Genomic DNA, 23,155 nt, shown 5'->3' on the forward strand with positions numbered 1-23,155 from the left:
CGCGGTCATAGAGTCTCAAAACTCCAGCCCGTCGCGTTAGCCACTAGACCAGCTAGCCACAATAAGATTCATCCAACTAGGTATATTTCTACACCATAGGAAAGTTAGCACAGGCACCTCTGTGACCACAAATGCAAGTTTTTACAGACGAATCTCCAGCTAGCGTGGCCGTGACGAACTCTAGCTCAAGTCCCTTCACTGCCGTCAACATGACTTAAGAAATCGTAATGACACGATTGCAAATCGTGTCATTACGATTTCTTAAGTCACCTGCCGTAATATTATCCAACCTGCTGACTATGTCACCAACACCAGCTCCAGGAAGACACACTCTTTGTCTGACCTTTCTGTCTCTGTTACAAAATGCACGGTCCATATATCTTACCTGAGAATCGCCTACTATTAAAATATTCTTACCTTGATTAGCAGGGGAATCAGTGGTACCTTCAACCTCACTAACCACTGAAGTACACTCGTCTTGGAGAACAGAGAATCGATTTCCTACCTTCACATCTTCTCTGTTAACTCTCCTCATCTTCCTTCTTCCTGAACTGTGAACCACTTGCCACTTAGAGCAGCTGCCACTATCACTGCTGGAGACCATTCCTTCCTTACCAGCTAAATCCTTCTCACACTCGCTCCCAAACTCATCTATGCGAAGCTTCAGCCTCCTATTTTCCTCCTGAAGAAGTAGAATCTCCTTCAACACTTGAACCTGAGATTCTAAAACACTACAACAAACCATGGTGCTTGGTAACAGCCCACGCTAACTCCCAAGAGCTTAGGCAGGTAGGACTGCAGACATAGTCCATTGTATAAGGAGCCTTCTGGGCACACACCTCTGCTACGGACAAAAATCCTGACATACCAGACATGGGGAGCCTACCAGACATATTTCACCACTAGCTGACAAAATCTTGACACAGTGGATGTGGTTTGTTGTATCAAATCTTTGTGTGGTGCATTTATGGTATTTGTTTGAGCCATTGTAAACTTCAAGTTAAAGATGCTTTAAACAATAGTGCCCCTGTTTTGTCAAGTGATTTATTTGGCACGGTTTCATTGATGACACAAAGGCTCTTCTAATCTAGAGCTAAGATTATTCAGACAGATAGAACAGTCTTGTAACATGCAAGTTCAGGGTCACAGCTGCAGTTTGGCTAGTGAATAATTTTAACCTGAATACACTAGTTTTGTCTACATTTCAGAACACACTGTACCATTTGTGGGTACTAGGGGCATCTGTCAGGGGCCCCACATAAAGTAGTTACCCCTAAAGATTGAGGTCATGAGATGATATAGAAGGGTGACTAGGGAGGCACCACACATTTTAGAAGTTATTAAATGTTCCCCTTGCTCTATCAGTATCTCATTAGGGACTAAAGTTATTATTTGAAGGCAAACTTTCCACGGATAATCACTTCCTCACATAACTGCACTGAACCATTTGTTACTGGTCGTACAGGAACTGATACAGGGAAAAAAAATGACTTGAGTGTGCTAGACATACTCCTTAAGATTTTCTAACTCGTACAGTGGAACCTCGGTTGTTCAGTTTGATTCATTCCAGATGTCGATTTGACAGCCAAAATGGACAACAACCAAAGCAGTTTTTCCCATAAAAAATAATGTAAATAGAATTAACCCTTTGAGGGTTTTCGTCGTACTAGTACGTCTTACGCGTAGGGGTTTTTGACGTACTAGTACGCATAAATTCTAGCAGCCTCAAATCTCGCGCGAAAAGGCTGATAGGCCTAGGTGTGAGAGAATGGGTCTGCGTGGTCAGTGTGCGCGGTAGAAAAAAAATCTGTGACCCAGTGGTGCATTGTGGGAATGCCCTCTTAGTAAACAATGTCCACCATGCCTCGCGGTAAGAAGCTCCTCACTCCTCGGCGAATTGGGACACTTTTGTTCCCCAGTGACAGTTCTAATAGTGATGGAAGTGCCAGTGAAGATGAGTTTCGTGGTTTTAGTGAGGTTTTGACAGAAACTAATGACCATAATATCGGTAATAGTGAAGAAAACCCAGACGACCCTCAGCCTTCCACCTCTGGTGCTGGGCCCTCGTGTTCACGTTCAGTTGTTCCAGAACCCAAGAGGAAACTTCTATTTTCCCAAATCCCAGACTCAGATGAGAGCATGGGTAATGATAGTGATAGTGAATATGAACTACAAGCTCTTCAAACTAGTTCCAGTAGTGATAGTGAAGTGCAATATTCCCCAGTGAAGCGTCAGTATATACGACGATATATGCGCTCTGGAAGTGTGCCATATGTTATACCAAGGGGAAGGAGTGTATCTCGGAGTACATCCCGTGGCTGTACAACAGGAACAGACAGTGAAAATGACGAAGATACTGTTGCAATTGGGATGGAAAATGTGCGTGGTGGTAGTGGTGCCGGCGGTGAGGCACCAGCAGTGGGTCATGCTGCCACCCACGCTGCCAGCCACGCCGCTGCCTCAGCTGATCTAGAACAAAGGCCACCATCCCCCACTCCCCCACCACACCAGCCTCCACAACCACAACCTCCACAACCACAACCTCCACAACCACAACCTCCACAACCACAACCACCTGTCATTGTCCAGTACCCACCAGCAGACCGCACCTGGGATTGGCAGGAAGCTGTCAATTTTGTTCCAAATCCCCACCAGTTTGATGGCAGCCAAAGTGGAATACGGCCATCTTGTGCACTTGGGAACAATGCCACTGAACTGGAATGTTTCGAGTTATTCTTTGACGAACCACTGATGAAAAGTATTGTCATGGAAAGCAACACATACTACGAGTACACCATGGCAAACACAATACTTTCACCAAAATCACGTCTACACCAATGGAAGGAGGCAACTGTGGCTGAGATGTATCTTTTCTTTGCCACAATAATGCTTATGCCACATGTGTATAAGCACAAAGTGAAATCATACTGGTCAACAGACCCCCTGATTGCAACACCAGGTTTCAGTGATATAATGCCAGTGAATCGATTTGTGCTAATGTTACGTATGCTTCACTTCTCAGATAAAACCAGGCCTGACAGAACTGACAGGTTATATAAGATTAGGAATGTGTTTGTGTATCTGAAACAGAAATTCAGTACTCATTTTTATCCCTTCAGGAAGCTTGTAATTGACGAGTCTTTGATTCTGTTCAAAGGAAGACTCTCTTTCAAGCAGTACATACCAAGCAAGAGGAAACGCTTTGGTATAAAGTTGTTTGTGCTTTGTGATTGTTACAGTGGTCTGGTATTGGATATTATTGTGTACACTGGAAGTTATACATTGCAAAATACCAGGAAGTTATTGGGCATCTCAGGTGATGTGGTTCGAACAATGATAGAACCATACCTTGGTAAGGGGCATATATTATATACAGATAACTGGTACACAAGCCCCTCACTCAGTGATTTTTTGCGAGTGAACATGACAGATGTGTGTGGCACAGTGCGTGCAAATCGAAAACATATGCCCAGGTTTGATGCTGGCACTCGCAGAGGTGAGGTGCAGGCGTTTGCTGCCAATGACATCATGGCATTTCGGTGGCATGACAAACGAGATGTCACACTGTTGTCATCAATTCACCCTAATGAAATGGCAGACAGTGGCAGGCAGCATAGAGAGAGAAATGAACCCATTCTAAAACCTGCAGCTGTGATTGATTACACCTTCAACATGCATTCAGTGGACAAATGTGACATGCAGATTGGGTTTGCTGATTGTGTTCGCAAGAGTTATAAGTGGTACATCAAACTGTTTTTCCATCTTCTGGACATTTCCATGCTCAATGCTTATAATATGTATAAGATGAGCACCAGAAACAAACCACAGTACGGCGAATTCTGTTTGTCTGTCATCAGACAAATAGTATTCAAGTACCAAGGAAATGCACCTGCAATTGACCGCCCACCAAATTATCAACAACTACCTGCTCGTCTGAAGCATGGTGATCACTTCCTGGTAAAACTGCCTGCTACTGCTTTGAAGAAAAAGGCTCAGAAGAGGTGTTACGTCTGTTCACATACAAAAAAACGCCCACGACAACGCAGAGACACTCGTTTTATGTGTGAGGAGTGCAAAACTCCACTGTGCATGACACCATGTTTCAAAGAGTTCCACAGGCTGCAGAACTTCTAGAAACATGTCCTGTGACTGTATATGTGTATATAAAATATAGAAAAATAGTAATAAACAACATTTCATATTGTTTGTTTGTGTAAATATTTTCTGTAAACAAAATAATGACAACAGTGTTTACGCCCTTATTGTGTAGTATTGAAAAAGAAATAACTTACAAAATACTGATCATGTTGGCCTCAGAGGCCATAAAAGTTACTCAGAAAAAGAAAAATTGAAAAAAAATTGAAAATAGTACATAAAAAAGTAAATAGAAAAATACCGGGTGACGGCAGTCGGCGATGTTACCATATGTTGTTCAATTTTGGCAAATTTCACACCTCCATATCTCGGTAAGTATTGACGTTAAAATTTTTTTGTTTAGCCTATAATGTTTAGAAAAAAATACTCTATTTTTTCATAAGAAAAAATAATTTTTTTTTTTTGAAATTTGGCCGACCCTGAGAACGAGTTTCGGAGAGGGCCTGTCGACCCTCAAAGGGTTAATCCATTCCAGTCCCCAAATGGCAGCATAATAATTTATTAAAAATGTACTAACTACTACATAAAACTATAAATGAATACTAAAAGAACAGCACAGGGCCATAACAGTGGCTTATATACTGTAGTCAGGTGAGGTGAAGCAGGAGGAGGCGGGGTCACAGTGGAACCATCCACTAGTCTGAGTAGGTCTTCGTCCTAAGATTGGACAAGTTTTGGAGAATTCTTTGTATCAAGATCCCATGATGATGCAGTGTCTTGACAGATGTGATGAATTCTTCAAAACTTGTCAAATCTTAGGACGAAGACCTACTTAGACTAGTGGATGGTTCCACTATGACCCTGCCTCCTCCTGCTTTGCCTCACCTGACTACAGTATATAAGCCACTGCTATGGCCCTGTGTTGTACTTTCTACAAGATTGATGAACTGAACACATCGACTCCAGGCTGAGGGACTGATTACCTCAAACTCCTCCTCTCCTTATACCTTCCTGCTTTGTATAAGACTGATGAAGCCACTGTGTGGTAAAAAGTTTCTTTAATAAAGATTCCCATATGTTGCATAAGTGTCTCAATTCTTCAACTTGTCGGTTTTGAAAACCATTCATCACATGTCAGACACTGCATCATCATGGGATCTTGATACAAAGAATTCTTCAAAACTTGTCCAATCTTAGGATGAAGACCTATTTAGACTAGTGGATGGTTCCACTATGACCCCGCCTCCTGCTTCGCCTCACCTGACTACAGTATATAAGGCAATACTAAAAGAAACTAGCTGGGATACTGTACATTAAATGAAAATTTAACTGCCTCTTACCTGTCAGAGGAGAGCAAATGGCATGCTGGAAGCAGGAGGTGGAGGAGAGGAGGGGGTATGTTACTGCTTGGAAGGAGAGTCACCTATTAATGTCAGGCAACTGTCCTGGTGTTGTTTCTCTTTGTCTTTTTTCACCACTAACACCTTGTTCTGGTCTGGCTCACTAGTTTTTGTCTCACTAAAAACTTTTTCCAGTGAGGTTTTTTCAGGCTTCGTTTTAACACTTTTCTAAATTGAGAAATTATACACTGTCATTGTACATGTTAGAGAGATGGATGGCCACTGCTTTGTCTGGATGGTATTTTTCAGAAAATTCCTGCACTTCATGCCATTTAGCACACATTTCCTTAACAAGTGCAGTGGGCACATCATCTCTTCCCTCATCTTCCTCTGATGACAGTTCCTCTGCTTCAATCTTGTGCTGCTCTCTCTTTGAAGGTCTACAAGTTCTTCTGTGGTGAGTTCAGTTTTATGCTCCTATACAACTCCTCCATATCATTTTCAGTTACCTCTAGGTCCAAGATCTTCTCCAGGGACACAATATCCTCTACCAGCTCAGGGTCATCTTCAAAGCCTTCAAAATCCCTGGCTGCCACAAAGTCAGGTCACAGTTTCTTCCATTCTGACTACATGGTCCTGGAAGACACATTTCCGCAGGCATTGTCTATAAGCCTCAAGCAGGTGAGGATATTGAAATGGTCCTTCCAGAACTTTGAGGGTTAAATTTGTTTCTAAAGTGATTTCAAAGCACCTCTCAAAAAGTGCTTTGGTGTAGAGTTTCTTGAAGCTATAAATGACCTGCTGGTCCATGGGCTGGATGAGAGGAGTGGTGTTAGGAGGCAAGAACTTCACATTTATATCACTGAACTCCTCCAGCAACTTGTTTTTTAAGCTAGGAGGGTGAGCAGGAGCATTATCCATGAGTAAAGGTCCATAAGTGGCAATTTTTTTTTAACCCTTAACCCTTTCAGGGTCCAGAGCCCAAATTTCAAAGGGTGCACCAGTGTCCAAGAATTTTCAAAAAATAATTTTGTTATTTTTTCTTATGAAATGGTAGAGAATCTTTTTCTGAAGGTAATAAAACAAAAAGTACGAAATTTGATGGAAAATTGATGAAATTATGCTCTTGCAAATTTTGATGTGTCAGCGATATTTACGCATCGGCGATTTTGCAGACTTTGACTCCCATTTTAGGTCAATTACATTATTCCAGTCGACCAAATTCTTAGCTATTTCACTAGTATTACTTCTATTCTATCGACTGAGCACAAGAATTCACCAAGTCAACTGTTTCAACTACAAAATAAAATGATGGGAAATTGGTAATTTGGCCAATTTAATGCAAAGTTCAAAATACTCCAATTTCAAAATAGGGTCCAGAATAAACAATTCAGGCATTTCTGGCTCTAAACTAACATTTCCTCTGTTCATTAGTTATGTTTTCAGGCTTTACTAATGAATTCCATTTTGATTTTTTATTCATATAATGAATTTTTATTCAAACCAAAAAATAGAAGATTTACTGTTATGCAGTATTGTAATAATTGTATAAATAATATCAGCACATTTATGAATGTATATTAGACCCACCAGCAGGCATGTATTAGACATGTGAGGTCATTTGTTTACTCTTGAACATCGGCAAAATTTTAACATTTCCGCTACTTTGAGCTCAGTTACAAGCCATTTCCAGTACTAAAACCAATCAAAATAATCTCTATTTCTGTAATATGTCTTCCATTCTATCAAATGAGATCAAGAAATTGCAAATACAAGTATAAAAAACATACGAAAAAACACTGCAAAGCCACTGTTTTAATCGAAAATTACGGTCTCAGTTTTTTTCTCTCATTATGCACTGTGTGCTACAGGATTTGTTTTATGTGGTGCATACATACCACATAGATGTATTCTCTCATATCAAGGTCAAAATTTACTGCTCACAGCTTATCAGAGTGAGCTGAGCTAATGACGTAGATCTACGGTTTGGACCCTCAACGTAGATCTACGGCACGGATCCTCTAGAGGTTAAACTGTCCAAATGTAGATTCATGTTTACCTGTGTGGCGCTCCGAATATTTTGAGAAATAAAAAAATTGTTTTTTGTTTTTAAATTAAAGAGGGCAGTTTTCCGTGTGGTATAAGACCAAAAAAAAAATTTTTTTTAGGACCAATACTTACCGAGATATAAGACCTCAAAGTTGGTTCTGGATGCTCACCTGACGGCAACATCCAGTCCTGCCGCTTGCAGAAGTGTTGCCAATTTACCTTTTTTTCTCCTTTTTATTTTAATTTATATAATTTTTATGTTTTGATAATTACAATTTATAATAGTTCTTGTGATTTCATAGCCAATCTTTGTTCTAACACTAATATTATGTACTGAAATAGTACTTGAATAGTAACAATCACACTGACAGGTGAACATTTTCACCTGTTCTGGTCATCGACTATTGTCTAGAAATATATACAAAGTATTTATAGGTCCCAGCAATGTTTTAGACATGCTGGAGTATGAAACTCCTTGAAGAATGGTGTTATGACAAGGGTCAGATAAGTGAAAGCCAGTGACATTTGATGAATGTGAGCTGTTGGAGGGAACCTTGCCTTTATATGTTTTTACTCTTGCATACAAACATGTCTTTGTATGTCTGTCTGTCAGTCTGTCTGCCTGTCTATCTGTACATCTATCTGTCTGTCTGCCTAGCTCTGCTTATCTGTCTGTCTAGTTCAGCTTATCTGTCCTTCTGTCTTGTGTGTGTGCCTGGCATATAATATGAACTCCTTGAAGAATGGTGTTATGACAAGCATCAGATAACAAGTGACATTTGATGAATGTGCACTGCTGGAGGAGGGAACCTTGCCTTTATATGTTTTTACTCTTGCACACAAACATGTCTCTGTATGTCTGTCTATCTGTATCTGTTTGTCTGTCTAGCTCTGCTTATCTGTCATTCTGTCTGCCTGTGTGTGTGTGTGTGTGTGTGTGTGTGTGTGTGTGTGTGTGTGTGTGTGTGTGTGTGTGTGTGTGTGTGTGTGTGTGTGTGTGTGTGTCTTTCCATCTGCTTGTCTCCGTCTCAGGGAGGGCTGGTAAACCTGTTGGTTTGTGGTTTATGTGCTGCTCCCTGATTGCTGAGCAAGTGACACTGCTATTACTTGCATCATGTTTATTTATGTCTTATATCTACAAATGCTGTATAGCACTTGGCATGGAATTTTTGGGTTATCCTAGGTAATTTACATTATGTATAGTTATATATATGAGTACATGTGAGAGATAGAGATATAGACAGATAGACAGTGATACAGACAGAGATATAGATAGAGATATAGACAGACAGACATATAGATAGACAGAGATATAGTCAGACACAGACAGCCAAAGCCAGTCAAAGCCAGCTAGCCAGCCAAATACATAAGAACATAAGAAAGAAGGAACACTGCAGGAGGCTTACTAGCCGATGCGAGGCAGGTCCGTGTCACCCCCAGCTTAGACCAGTGACCCACCTAGTCAGGTCACATCCACTGAAAGAAGGAGCACTGCATCTGACATAGCAGCACAAGCTAGTCAGGTCTAACTCACACCTACCCACAACCACTCATTCATTTATCTAACCTATTTTTACTTTCCTCTTTAAATGTGAGTGTTAATATGACATGACATCAGTGAATAACTGGTGTTTACTATGCTATTTGCTCTAGCTGGCGCTCAGTTGAACTGGTGCTCCCACAAGGTACTAAGTGGTCCCTGATTTTTTATAGTGTGCACACTGAGTGCACAGACCCATTCTTTCACGTCTAGGCAAATCAGGCCTATCACGCCAAATTTGAAGGAAAAATAAAACGTCGATATACGTTCAGAGCACTGTGCATGTGTATCTACTGTATACAGTTTAACCCTTTCAGGGTTGGTGCCGTACTAGTACGGCTTGCACGCCAGGGTTGATGCCGTACTAGTACACACAAATTCTAGCACCTTCAAATCTAGCGAGGGAAAGCTGGTAGGCCTACACATGAAAGAATGGGTCTGTGTGGTCAGTGTGCGCAGTATAAAAACTATCCTGGAGCACATAGTGCATAATGAGAAAAAAAAAACTGACCGTGTTTTTGGTTTAAAATAGCAACTTTGCAGTGTATTTTCATATGCTATTTATGGTTGTATTCTAGTTTTCCTGGTCTCATTTTATAGAATGGAAGACATATTACAGAAATTGAGATGATTTTGATTGGTTTCACAATGAAAAGTACCTTAAAATTGAGCTCAAAGTAGCAGAAATGTTCCATTTTTGCCAAAGTTCAAAGGTAAACAAATCATGCCATACGTTCAATACATGTCAACTGGTGAGTCTAATATTCTTTCACAAGTGTGCTGATATTATTTATATAATTTCTACACCATTTCTACACTAATGCAGTAGTCTGCATACCATAAATCTTCTATTTTTTGTGAGACTAAAAATTCAAAGTGGAAAGCAAAAGAAATGTAAGAGGCCTGGGGATGTGAGTAATGAACAGAGGAAATGTTATTTTAGTGCCAGGAATGTCTGTCTTGTTTATTCTGGACCCTATTTGGAAATTGGCATCTTTTGAAATTTGTGTGAAATTGGCAAAATTGACAATTTCTGACCACTTTATTGGATAGTTGAAATCGGTAAATGGGTGGTTTCGTGTACTCATTCGATAGAAAAAATGGAGTTCTAGCGAAATAGGTATGATTTTTGTCGACTGGTACGTTGGAATTGGCCAAAAATATGGCTCAAAGTGGGTGAAATCGCCGATGTGTAAACATCATCGAGACCACTAACTTCACGAGAGCATAATTCTGTAAGTTTTCCATCAAATTTCATGCTTTTGGTGTCATTATGATTGGGAAAAGATTCTCTATCATTTCATAAGAAAAATAATTATTTTTTTCTCCGAAAAATTTCCGACCCTGAGAACAAGTTTAGGAGAGGGCGTGCTGACCCTGAAAGGGTTAAGGGTTAATGAGGTACTTTTTGACAGTGGGAACAGAGACCTTATGAGCTCACTCAATAAAAAATTGTCGTTACCCAAGCTTTCGTGTTGACCCTCCACATTACAGCCATTTTGTTTTTCATAACATTGTTCTTCTTTAAAATTTGTGGGGTTTTGGAATGATAAACAAGTAAGGGCTTCAATTTCAAGTCTCCACTTGCATTACCACACAGTAACAGAGTGAGCCTGTCTTTCACTGGCTTGTGTCCTCTCATTGACCCATGCTGTCAATTCTTTGTCCAGGGCACATTCTGTGAGCTTGTGACCTGAGCTGTTCGCTTTGTCGTTCACCAACCAAGAGAATGTACAGACACCAGGACATTTTTTTCTCTAATTCCTTGTTTGAAAACCAACTTGTTCAACAAGCAATGCAGTCAACAACCGAGGTTCCACTGGTATTCCTAATTAAACAGAAGTTCTGTCCCATTTTGGACTTATGAGAGCTTAATGTTTTTGTGCCCCACAAAAAGTTTAGGATGGAGACTTATTTCAAAAGTTTGTGTATTCCTCTCCCTCTACCCAAGTTTGGCAGTCTTCATAAACCTTTACAAGGCATTCATTCATGTAACTATTCATTGTGAGCTTTGCAGTTACGTCACCTTTCTTCTGACAAGAATAAACTAATCCTAGGACATAACTTTAGCACATATAAGCCAAATATTGTAGATGTTAGTCAAACTGAATGTGAAAAGCTTCAGGAATTTTGGTTATCATATTTAAAACCAAGATAACAATGCAAAAGTGTTTGCAATAAAGCCAATAGAATTCTTGGCTTCATATCAAAAAGTATAATTATAATAGAAGTCATAAGGTTATACTGTACTTTATAGATCTGTGGTAAGGCTTTATGTAGATTATGCTGTTCATTTCTGGTCTGAATATTACAGAATGGATCTAGATATACTAGAAAATATACTGAGAAGGATGACAGAGTTCATCTCATGTATCAGAAGCCTTTTCTAAGAAGATAGACTGAAGGCACTAAATTTGCATTCTGGAAAGATGTAGAATTAGGGAGCATATGATGGAAAACGATGAAAGGGACTTTAAATGTGCTGAAAATACAGTAGGGCACTGCTTTAGGGTGTTTTGCCTTATGGCATTCCGCTAATACAGCGATTTCAAATTATGTCCAAAACTTGCTATATGGCGCACCCCACTCGGTTTGTATACATTCTCTGTGAGCACGTCTCTCTATTATGTCTTAAAACTTTCCAAAATTTCGAGTGTTCTAAAGTTATTGCATATTTTGTATGTACTCTGAAAATTATACTTATGTGTACCTGTACCTAAATATACTTATACACTGTGCTGGCGTGCAGGCACACATTAAAATCACTAAGAGTCTCTCTACTCTTGACGTAATACATAATCTCTTGGGCACAATAAATGTCGTATATTACATTAATATAGACATTTTCATTAATCCATCTATGATATTTTTTCAAAATTATATAATAAAGATGCTACGTAACATATAAACATGATAAATACACCCCACAGTAGAATAAATTAACATAATATATGACATGGTAGCCAGGCGACTTGTAGTCCAACATCAGAGAAAATTTGTCACTTTAACCCTTTCAGGGTCCGTCCCATAGATCTACGGCTTCACGCTGAGTGTCCAAACCATAGATCTATGCCAAAATTCTAGCGCCGTCAAATTTAGTGCGAAAACGCTCATAGGCCTACATGTGAGAGAACGGGTCTGCATGGTGGGTGTGCGCCATAAACAAAAAATCTAGACGCCCGCATAGCATTGTGGGAACGCCGGCTCAGTTACCCTTGTTCACCATGCCTCGTCGCAAGTCAGCTCTCACTCCCCGGAAAATTGGGACTCTCCTCTTCCTATCTGATAGTTCTGACACTGATGGAAGTGGAAATGAAGACGAATTCTACGGCTTTGATCAGTTAGTGACCGAAAAGAATGACCAGGATATCGATAATAGTGCAGAAAACCCTGACGATCCTCAACCTTCTACCTCTGGTGTGGGCACTCGTGACTCACAGTCGGTTGTTCCTCATCGCAAGAGAAAACTAATATTTTCGCGTGGCCAGGCCTCTGACTTCAGTAATGATGATGATAGTGACGTGGACTGTGATTTTATTGCGCTCGACGATCATTCGAGTAGTGATAGTGAGGAATCATATTCACCAGTGAAGCGTCGGTATGTTCGCCGCCGCATGCGCTCGGGTAGTGTACCCTATGCTGTGCCCAGGGGACGGAGTACATCCCGGAGTACATCCCGTGGCCCAACACCAGTTTTAGGTAGTGATAGTGAGGATGATGTGGCTACACTTGGCATGGATAGACCACAGACATCAGTGGATGGTGTTAGTGGTGATGGTAGTGGCACCGCCATGCGTGACTCAACAGGCCACGCTGGGACCCACGCTGCTGACTCGTCAGTTCAAGGACAAAGCGGAGCGCCAGCCACCAGCCCACCACAACCACCCGCACAACCAGCCTATGATGTCCAGTATCCACCAGCAAACCGTATGTGGAATTGGCAGCAAAATCCCAATTTTGTTCCCAAGCCTCACCACTTTGATGACTCTCAAAGTGGAATTCTACCTACTTGTCCCCTTGGAACCACGGCCAATGAACTGGAATTCTTTGAATTATTCTTTGACCAGCCATTGATGGAAATTATTGTCAGGGAAAGTAATAAGTATTTTGAGTACACCATGGCAAATACGATCTTATCACCACAGTCAAGACTACACAGGTGGAAAGAGACGACTGTTGCAGAAATGTATTTGCTTTTTGCAACAATAATGCTTATGCCTCACGTCTATAAGCATAATATAAAAGCATACTGGTCCACAGATCGGCTAATTTCTACCCCGGTCTTCAGTGAAATCATACCAGTGAACAGGTTTATCTTACTCTTATGTATGTTGCACTTCTCTGACAAAACCAGGCCTGACAGAAGTGACAGGTTATACAAGATTAGAAATCTTTTCATGTATCAAACAAAAGTTCAGCATATACTTTTATCCATTCAAGAATCTTGTAATTGACGAGTCTTTGATTTTGTTCAAAGGTAGACTGTCATTCAAGCAGTATATACCGAGCAAGAGGAAACGCTTTGGTATGAAACTGTTTGTACTCTGTGATTGTGACAGTGGCCTGGTGTTGGATATTGTTGTATACACGGGTAGTAAAACATTGAAAGATACCAAGATGTTATTGGGTATCTCAGGTGACGTAGTGAGAAACATGATGGCACCTTATCTTGGTAAGGGGCATACATTATATACCGATAACTGGTACACAAGCCCATTACTCAGTGATTTCATGCGAGTGAACAAGACAGATGTGTGTGGCACAGTGCGTTCTAATCGTAAACATATGCCCAGGCTCAACGCAGGTGCTCGTGGTGATGACGTGCAGGTGTTTACTGCCAATGACATCATGGCATTATGGTGGCATGACAAACGAGATGTCACATTGTTGACAACCATTCACCGTAATGAAATGCAAGACAGTGGCAATGTTGATCGAGTGACTAATGAACGTATTCGAAAACCAGTGACAGTGATTGATTATACACAAAACATGCGCTTGGTTGACAAATGTGACATGCAGATTGGTTTTGTTGACTGTGTTCGTAAGAGTTACAAGTGGTACATGAAACTTTTCTTCCATCTCATGGACATTTCAATGCTCAATGCATATAATATGTACCAAATAAAGACTGGCAACAGACCACCGTATGGTGAATTTTGTTTGTCTGTTGTCAGACAACTCATAATGAAGTACCAGGTAAGAACACCTGCTATACAACACGGTCCTCGAATTCCTCAGGATATACCCAAGCGTTTGAGGAGGGAAGGTGATCATTTCATAATACAACTTCCTTCAACTCAGAAGAAATTTGCTCAGAAGAGATGCATCGTCTGTGCACAAACAAAACGACGGCAACAAAGACGCAAAGACACTCGGTTTATGTGTGAGGAATGTAAGGTGCCTCTGTGCATGGTGCCTTGTTTCAAGGAGTTCCACAAGCTCCAGCAGTTCTAAAACCATGTCCAGTGATTGTAAATATGTAAATATATGATAGAACATTAGTATTATACAAGATTTGTGCATGTTTATTGTAATAAACAACAGTGGTAAACAATAATATGATAATAACTTTAGTGTGGTTATTGTGTTCAATACAATGAGTTTATATATATACATTATATACAGTATTGGTCTCTCAGGCCCCAAATGTTAGTAGGAATAGAAAAAAATTGGAAAAGAAAAGAAAAAACAATAAAAACCGCAAAATAATGTAATGCGCGTATGTGGAATTCGTCGATGTTGCCGCCACCACATCATTTTTGACAAACTTCTTGGCACTGTATCTCGATAAGTACTGATCAGAATTTTTTTTTGTCTTATTACCTTCACAAAAATATACTCTTTAATTCTGTAAGAAAAAATAATTTTTTTTTTTTTTTTTTTTTTTTTTTTTTTTTCAAAATTTCTTGGACACTGGAGCACCACTTCAGATTTTGGCCTTGGACCCTGAAGGGGTTAATATTACTGGGGGTAACTAGAAAATTATTCCTTTCATATGCCTTCACTCAGAGCGTCATTTCTTTTAAAAATGGTGTTACAGGAGAATGGAAGTGTTTCTCTATTTATTCTACTGTATCAGCATGGAGACAACTTGTACACAATGTAAAGTGACGAAAACCTGATGCATTTGCTTGGTTTGTTTACATTGTGTGTTAATGGGGTGGGGCGGGGAGCGCTCCCTTGGCTGGCTACCACCTGACTTCCTACAAATAAAACTCACATATCACTCTGCATTAAGACTACATATATTTTAAAGTAATTAATGAATGTACTGTAAATGTATTTCATTGCTCTGGGGCTCTTCAATTAAATGTCGTAGCATATTACATGTGGGTGGGGTGGGCTGACCTGGCTTGCTACCAAACTTCCCAAAACCTGAATTCCTACAAATAAAACTCACTAGCCCTAAATGTTGAGTGAGTGCACGGGGAGTTTTGAATCAAGTGAGATAGTATTTGTGGTTGGGGATCTTAATGCTAAAGTGGGTAAAAATGTTGTAGAGGGAGTAGTAGGTAAATTTGGGGTGCCAGGGGTAAATGAAAATGGGGAGCCTTTAATTGAGCTATGTGTAGAAAGAGGTTTGGTAATAAGTAATACATATTTTATGAGGAGGAGGATAAATAAATATACAAGGTATGATATAGCATGTAATGAAAGCATTTTGTTAAGTTATGTATTGGTGGATAAGAGGTTGATGGGTAGGCTTCAGGATGTACATGTTTATAGAGGGGCACCTGATATATCGGATCATTATCTAGTTGTAGCTACGGTTAGACTAAGAGGTGGATGGGACAAAAGGAAAATAACAACAGCAAATAAGAGAGAGGTAAAAGTGCATAAACTAAGGGATGAGGAAGTTAGGGTGAGATATAAGCACTATTGGCAGAAAAGTGGGCTAGTGCAAGTGTGAGTAGTGGGGGGTTGAATTTATTTATTTAACTCATGTTAAGCGCTAGACCCATGTGGGTCATTCAGCGCAAGACGTAATAGACGCTCGATCCTCCATCTGCTGAGCGCCAGACAGATGCGCTTCCTATTTGTACAAGGGTTGAAGAGGGTTGGAATAGTTTTAAAAATGCAGAATTAGAATGTGGGGCAGAAGTTTGTGCCTATAGGAGGGTGGGTGCAGAAGGAAAGAGGAGTGATTGGTGGAATGATGAAGTAAAGGGTATGATATAAGAGAGAAATGTAGCTTATGAGAGGTTTTTGCAAAGCAGAAGTGTTATAAGTAGAGCAGAGTATATTGAGAGTAAAAGAAAGGTGAAGAGAGTGCAAAAGGAGAGCAGATGAAAGAGTGGGAGAGGCACTGTCAAGAAATTGTGATGAAAATAAGAAAAAATTTTGGAGTGGGATAAACAAGTTAAGAAAGCCTTGGGAACGAATGGATTTGTCAATTAAAAACAGAGTAGGGCAGTTAGTAGATGGGGAGCGGGAGGTATTAGGAAGATGGCAGAATATTTTAAGGCATTTTTAAATGTCGATGAAAGTGAGGCGGTAATTTCATGCACTGTCCAGGGAGGTATAACATCTTTTAGGAGTGAAGTGTGGGGGAGGTGTATGAGGCATTACATAGAATGAAAGGGGGTAAAGTAGCTGGAACTGATGGGATCATGACAGAAATGTTAAAAGCAAGGGGAGATATAATGTTGGAGTGGTTGGTATTTTTGTTTAATCAATGTATGAAAGAGGGGAAGGTACCTAGGGATTGGCAGAGAGCATGTATAGTTCCTTTATATAAAGGAAAGGGGGACAAAAGAGATTGTAAAAATTATAGGGGAATAAGTTTACTGAGTCAACTGCCCAGGAAGGTACTACCATCCTGCCAAGTGAGTGTAAAATGGAAACCTGTAATTGTTTTACATGATGGTAGGATTGCTGGTGTCTTTTTTCTGTCTCATAAACATGCAAGATTTCAGGTACGTCTTGCTACTTCTACTTACACTTAGGTCACACTACACATACATGTACGAGCATATATATGCACATCCCTCTGGGTTTTCTTCTATTTTTGTTCTAGTTCTTGTTCTTGCTTATTTCCTCTTATCTCCATGGGGAAGTGGAACAGAATTCTTCCTCCGTAAGCCATGCGTGTTGTATGAGGTGACTAAAATGCTGGGAGCATGGGGCTAGTAACCCCTTCTCCTGTATAAATTACTATATTTAAAAAGATAAACTTTCATTTTTCTTTTTGGGCCACCCTGCCTTGGTGGGATATGGCTGGTTTGTTGAAAAAACAAAAAAAGTTTACCGAGTACAGTAGGGCCCCGCTTTACGGCGGCATTCCGCTAATATGGCAATGTCAAATTATGACCAAAATTTGCTATACGGCAAGCGGTCTTTCAAATATGGCGCCCCCCCACCGGGTTTGTTTACATTCTCCATGACCACTTCTATTATGTCAGAAAACTTTCCAAAATTTCAAGTGTTTTAAAGTTACTGCATATTTTATATGTACTCTGATAATTATCCTTATGTGTACCTGTACCTAAATATACTTACACACTGTGCTGGTGTGCAGGTACACATTAAAATTGCTAAGTCTCTCTACTCATGACGCCAGTACTACATAATAATAATCACTCTTGGGCACACTAAATGTCTTATTTTACATTAATATAGGCATTTTCATTAATCCATCTATGATATTTTCCTCAAAATTATATATGAAACCCGTTACATAGCGTATAATCATGATACACACACTCAGAATAAAAATTGACGTAAATATGAGATTTGTTTACAAAGCGGCTGTGTAGGGAGTGTCGGAAGAATTACGTTTTCTCTAGTCAAACTGGGGGATAACTGTAGAAAAATATTCTTTTCGTATGCCTTCACTATATATAGCAATTCATGACCCTCGTGGGTTTAGTGCTTTTTATTATAATAATAATAATAATAATAATAATATCTTCATTCACTCTAAAAATGGTGTGTTGCTGTTTGTTTATTCTGTACTAACTTGTACACAATGTAAGAGTATTTGTATTGTGAGGTAATTATTATTATAATAAAAAAATATTGAGGTAAATGTTTTACAAACTCTTACAAACGTACCTGAATGAACTAAAAGTAGACACATATTAATACGCATTTATTTCGCCTGGCCAAGTGATCGTCCACTACCTGTTCACTTTGTATTCTTACATTGTCTCAACTCTGTATCTTGTTCTCTCTCTCGTTTACTCTTTCGTTAACTAGTTGGCTCTCATTGACGATGGCATCTAAGCTTAGCTGTGATAAAAAGTGGAGTCGTAAGACTCTTGCTTTAAGTGCCAAGTTAGAAGATGGTGTGCCATTCTGATTTTATTCAATAAACACCCTGCCACTTACCTCTCACACATTAATATTAATATTTTAAGGCAAGTAATAAGTGTACTCTGTGTGTATCTTACCTTTTATTGTTTTTAAGGCCTATTTCTATTGCTAACTTAATATAAGTTAGTGTAAACTTGTTGTCTGGCATTTATTGCATATTTTATATGTGCTCTGATAATAATACTTGTGGACCTGTGTGGTAGCCGGGCAGAGGGACAACATTACGTATTCTCTGCTCAGCCATCAGAGAAAACGTGTATGAATCTGCGTTTGGCCCAGCCACTCCCCCACTCTACTTTTGTTTACAATTTTTGGCATGAATTATTCATTACTTCTCCCTTCGTTTATGATGGCATCTAAAGGTAGTTGTTAGAAATGATTAAATTCAGTGAACAAGGTATGTCGATGCTAATAATATGGCTCTGGGCCACAGTGTAGGTAGCTGGTAGGTGTAGCCCAGGCGGGCTACACCTACCGGCTACCTACACTGACTTCCTACAAATAAATAATACTCGCCTCTCTTCCTATATTAAGGCTACACATATTTTAAGATAAATAATGATTGTACTGTATGTGTATTTTAACTCTCTAGGATGTTTTAAATATCGTATATTAAGTATGAGACAGGGAGCCAGAGCTACCTACACCTGGGCTACCTACACCTGACTTCCTACAAATAAGTACTACTCACCTCTCTTCCTACATTAAGATTACAAATACTTTAAGATAAGTAATGAATGTACTGTGAATGTATTTTACTTTGTGTGTTTTAATGCCTAGTTCTATTACTAACTTAATATAATTTAGTGTAAACTTGTTGTCTGGCATTTATAAATGGAAAAAATGGCGTTCTGCCTTTTGGCGATGTCTGCTTTCCGGCGACAGCCTGGAACCTAACCCGCCGTATAAGTGGGGCCCTACTGTATACCAGGAAAAGTGTACGGTAGGGTTATTATTGAAAGAATTAGTTTTAAGACAGAGAGTAGGATTGCAGATGAGCAAGAAGGCTTTAGAGTGGGTAGGGGATCTGTAGATCAAGTGTTTACATTGAAGCATATATGTGAACAGGATTTAGATAATGGTAGGTAAGTTTTCATTGCATTTTTGGATTTAGAAAAGGCATATGATAGAATGGATAGGGGAGCAATGTGGCAGATGTTGCAAGTACATATATGGAATAGGTAGTTAGTTACTAAATGCTGTAAAAATAGGCTCAGGTTAGGGTGTGTAGAAGAGAGGGAGATTACTTCCCAGTAAAAGCAGGTTTTAGGGATGTGTTATGTCACCATGGTTGTTTAATATATTTATTGATGGGGCTGTAAAAGAAATAAATGCTAGAGTGTTGGGGAGAAGGGTGCAATTAAATTATGGGGAATCAAATACAAAATGGGAGTTGACACAGTTACTTTTTGCTGATGATACTGTGCTTATGGGAGATTCTAAAGACAAGTTGCAAAGGTTAGTAGATGAGTTTAGGAGGGTGTGTAAAGGTAGAAAGTTGAAAGTGAACATAGATAAGAGTAAGGTGATGAGGGTATCAAATGATTTAGATAAAGAAAAATTGGGTATCACATTGGAGAGAGGGAGTATGGAAGAATTGAATGTTTTCAGATATTTGGAAGTTGACTTGTCAGTGGATGGGTTTATGAAGGATGAGGTTAACCATTGAATTGATGAAGGAAAAAAGGCGAGTGGTGCATTGAGGTAGCTGTGGAGACAAAAAACGTTATCCATGGAATCAAAGAAGGGAATGTATGAAAGTATAGTGGTACCAACACTTTTATATGGGTGTGAACCTTGGGTTGCAAATGCTGCAGCGAGGAGGCAGCTGGAGGCAGTGGAGATGTCCTGTCTAAGGGCAGTGTGTGGTGTAAGTATTATGCAGAGAATTTGGAGTGTGGCAATTAGGAGAAAGTGTGGGGTTACTAAAAGTATTAGTCAGAGGGCTGAAGAGGAGTTGTTGAGGTGGTTTGGTCATTTAGAGAGAATGGATCAAAGTAGAATGATTTGGAAAGCGTATAAATCTGTAGGGAAAGGAAGGTGGGGCAGGGGTCGTCCTCGAAAAGGTTGGAGGGAGGGGGTATAGGAGATTTTGTGGGCAAGGGGCTTGGATTTCCAGCATGTGTGAGTGTGTTGGATAGCAGTGAATGGAGACGAATGGTTTTTGGGACCTGACAAGCTGTTGGAGTGTGAGCAGGGTAATATTTTGTGAAGGGATTTGGGGAAACCGGTTAGCCGGACTTGAGTCCTGGAAATGGGAAGTACAGTGCCTGCACTTTAAAGGAGGGGTTTGGGATATTGGTAGTTTGGAAGTACTTCTGAACTGTTGTATCTGAGCACCTCTGCCAAGACAGTGATTATGTATGAGTGAGGTGAAAGTGTTGAATGATGATGAAAGTATTTTCTTTTTGGAGATTTTCTTTCTTTTTGGGTCACCCTGCCTCGGTTGGAGATGACTGACGTGTTAAAAAAAAATTAATGAATGTACTGTATATGTATTTTATCTCTCTGGGGTGCTTTAAATAAATGTCGTATCATATTACGTGTGGGTGGGGTGGGCTGACCTGGCTGGCTATCATACCTCCCAAACCTGACTTCCTACAAATAAAACTCACCTCTCACTCTACATTACGACTACAGATATTTTAAGGTAAGTAATGGGTGTACTGTGTGTGTATTTTACTTTACCACTTGGGTCAGGGGTTCTAAACCCGGACGAACTACAATAAAAAGATTGTAGGCTAGTGGTGAGGGAGGTGCGACTCACCACTGTTGTCCGGGGGTACAAGAACCAGAGGCCCTACTAAAAAACCTATAGCCCAGTGGTGAGAGTCACGCCTCTCACCACTGGTGTCCAGAGTACGATAACTGGACACACTATTTAAAAAAAAGTACCCAACTCCATAGCCTAATGGTGAATGTAGCACCTCTCACCACTTGAGTCAGGAGTTCGAAACCCGGACGAACTACAATAAAAAGATTAAAAAGTATATAGGTGAGTACAGATAGGAAGCGCGTCTGTCTGGCACTCAGCAGACGGAGGATTGAGCCTCTATTACGTCTTGCGCTGAATGACCCACATGGGTCTAGCGCTTAACATGAATTAAATAAATGTTAGTGTAAACTTGTTATCTGGCATTCTACTTTCCGGCAATGTCTGCTTTCTGGCAGTAGCCTGGAACCTAACCTACCGTATAAGTGGGGCCCCACTGTATCTAAAGATAAGACTTACAACAGTGATAAGGAAAGTTTTTTCTTTCTTTCTTTTTGGGTCACCCTGCCTTGGTGGGAAATGGCTGATGTGTTAAAAAAAAAAAAACTATTTAGAAAGGGTGTAAGGAAGTACTGGCTTGGCACTAGTTTTTTTTTTTGAAAGTGGGGCCAACTCCTAAGTAGCGTTATTGGTAACTTTGGTAACTTTAAATATACGTTGGACTGGTATATGAATTGGACTTGCCTAGCATGGGCCAGTAAACCTACTGCAGTGCTCTTGTATTCCTCTGTTCGTTATGAGGCTATCTCAGACTCAGGTCATAGGGCTTGTTAATATTCAATTATTTTAGTAATGTCCAAATGATGTAGTTGATTTCACTCTTGATGTCCATAGCTCTCAAGGCAATAACCAGTACATTTTAGAATGCAGGTTTCCTGACAAATCACAGAATATTAATTAAGGCTTCCATCAGTTCAGTCCTCTGTATAGTGTTGTATCATAAACAATGAGGTTGACCTCTGCTTTGTCTTAAGTTCATAATAATTTATAAGGGAAAATTTTGCACTATTGATGCTCTTTGTTTTTTGGGGTTACACTAAATATATACTGTAATCAAGCTGCACTCCACCTGCTTCTGGTAACCTCACAAATACCTTTCTTTGGGTGGCGCAAACAAGGGCAGTGCCCTCTGTGGTTACCCCGCTTGTTGTGGTCAAGGACTTGTTAACTATGGCTGTGAGAGGTAAAGATAGATGTCCTATATATGAGGTTAAAGTTGGAAAGAATGCTAAGGCACTTAATTGTGCCTTTTGTGGTGAATGATTTCACATTGCCTATGCAGATTTAGATAAGGATGATTATAATTTTAGGTGCAGGCATCATAGTTTTTAGTGGTGGTGCAATGGAGTAGATGATCTAGGATTGTTTCCTCTTGTTAATGCCCAGCTCCTGTTCTTTTAACAACCAAATTCCAGACTGCAGGCTGTCTCTGCCCCCATTCCCTCAGTTAACAAAAGCTGCCTTGTTCAATGACCAAGTAATTTTTTTTTTTTTTTCAACAAGTCGGCCGTCCCCCACCGAGGCAGGGTGACCCAAAAAGGAAAGAAAATCCCCAAAAAGAAAATACTTTCATCAGCATTCAACACTTTCACCTCACTCACACATAATCACTGTTTTTGCAGAGGTGCTCAGAACACAACAGTTTAGAAGCATATACGTATAAAGATACACAACATATCCCTCCAAACTGCTAATATCCCGAAACCCCTCCTTTAGAGTGCAGGCATTGTACTTCCCATTTCCAGGACTCAAGTCCGGCTATATAAAAATAACCAGTTTCCCTGAATCCCGTCACTAAATATTACCCTGCTCACACTCCAACAGATCGTCAGGTCCCAAATACCATTCGTCTCCATTCACTCCTATCGAACACGCTCATGCACGCCTGCTGGAAGTCCAAGCCCCTCGCTCATAAAACCTCCCTCACTCCTTCCTTCCAACCTTTTCGAGGACGACCCCTACCCTGTCTTCCTTCTCCTACCGATTTAAATGCTCTCCATGTCATTCTACTTTGATCCATTCTCTCTAAATGACCAAACC

At 40.0% G+C, this 23,155-nt stretch overlaps 1 protein-coding gene across 5 annotated transcripts in view; it reads left to right on the forward strand.

The window, feature by feature from the left end:
* The window catches only part of LOC128695087 (DNA-binding protein K10), a 78,321-nt gene that overhangs the window by 37,765 nt on the left and 17,401 nt on the right, over positions 1-23,155 (forward strand). Inside the window, exon 3 of one of the 5 annotated variants that reach the window (XM_070091450.1) lies at positions 5,941-6,116. The exons of the other annotated variants lie outside the window; for them this stretch is intronic. The gene's annotated coding sequence lies outside the window, so the exon portion shown is untranslated. The remainder of the gene's footprint in view (positions 1-5,940; positions 6,117-23,155) is intronic. 5 annotated transcript variants of the gene reach the window in all.

The sequence above is a fragment of the Cherax quadricarinatus genome, chromosome 35, assembly GCF_038502225.1.
Source record: "Cherax quadricarinatus isolate ZL_2023a chromosome 35, ASM3850222v1, whole genome shotgun sequence".
NCBI classification, from domain to species: domain Eukaryota; kingdom Metazoa; phylum Arthropoda; class Malacostraca; order Decapoda; family Parastacidae; genus Cherax; species Cherax quadricarinatus.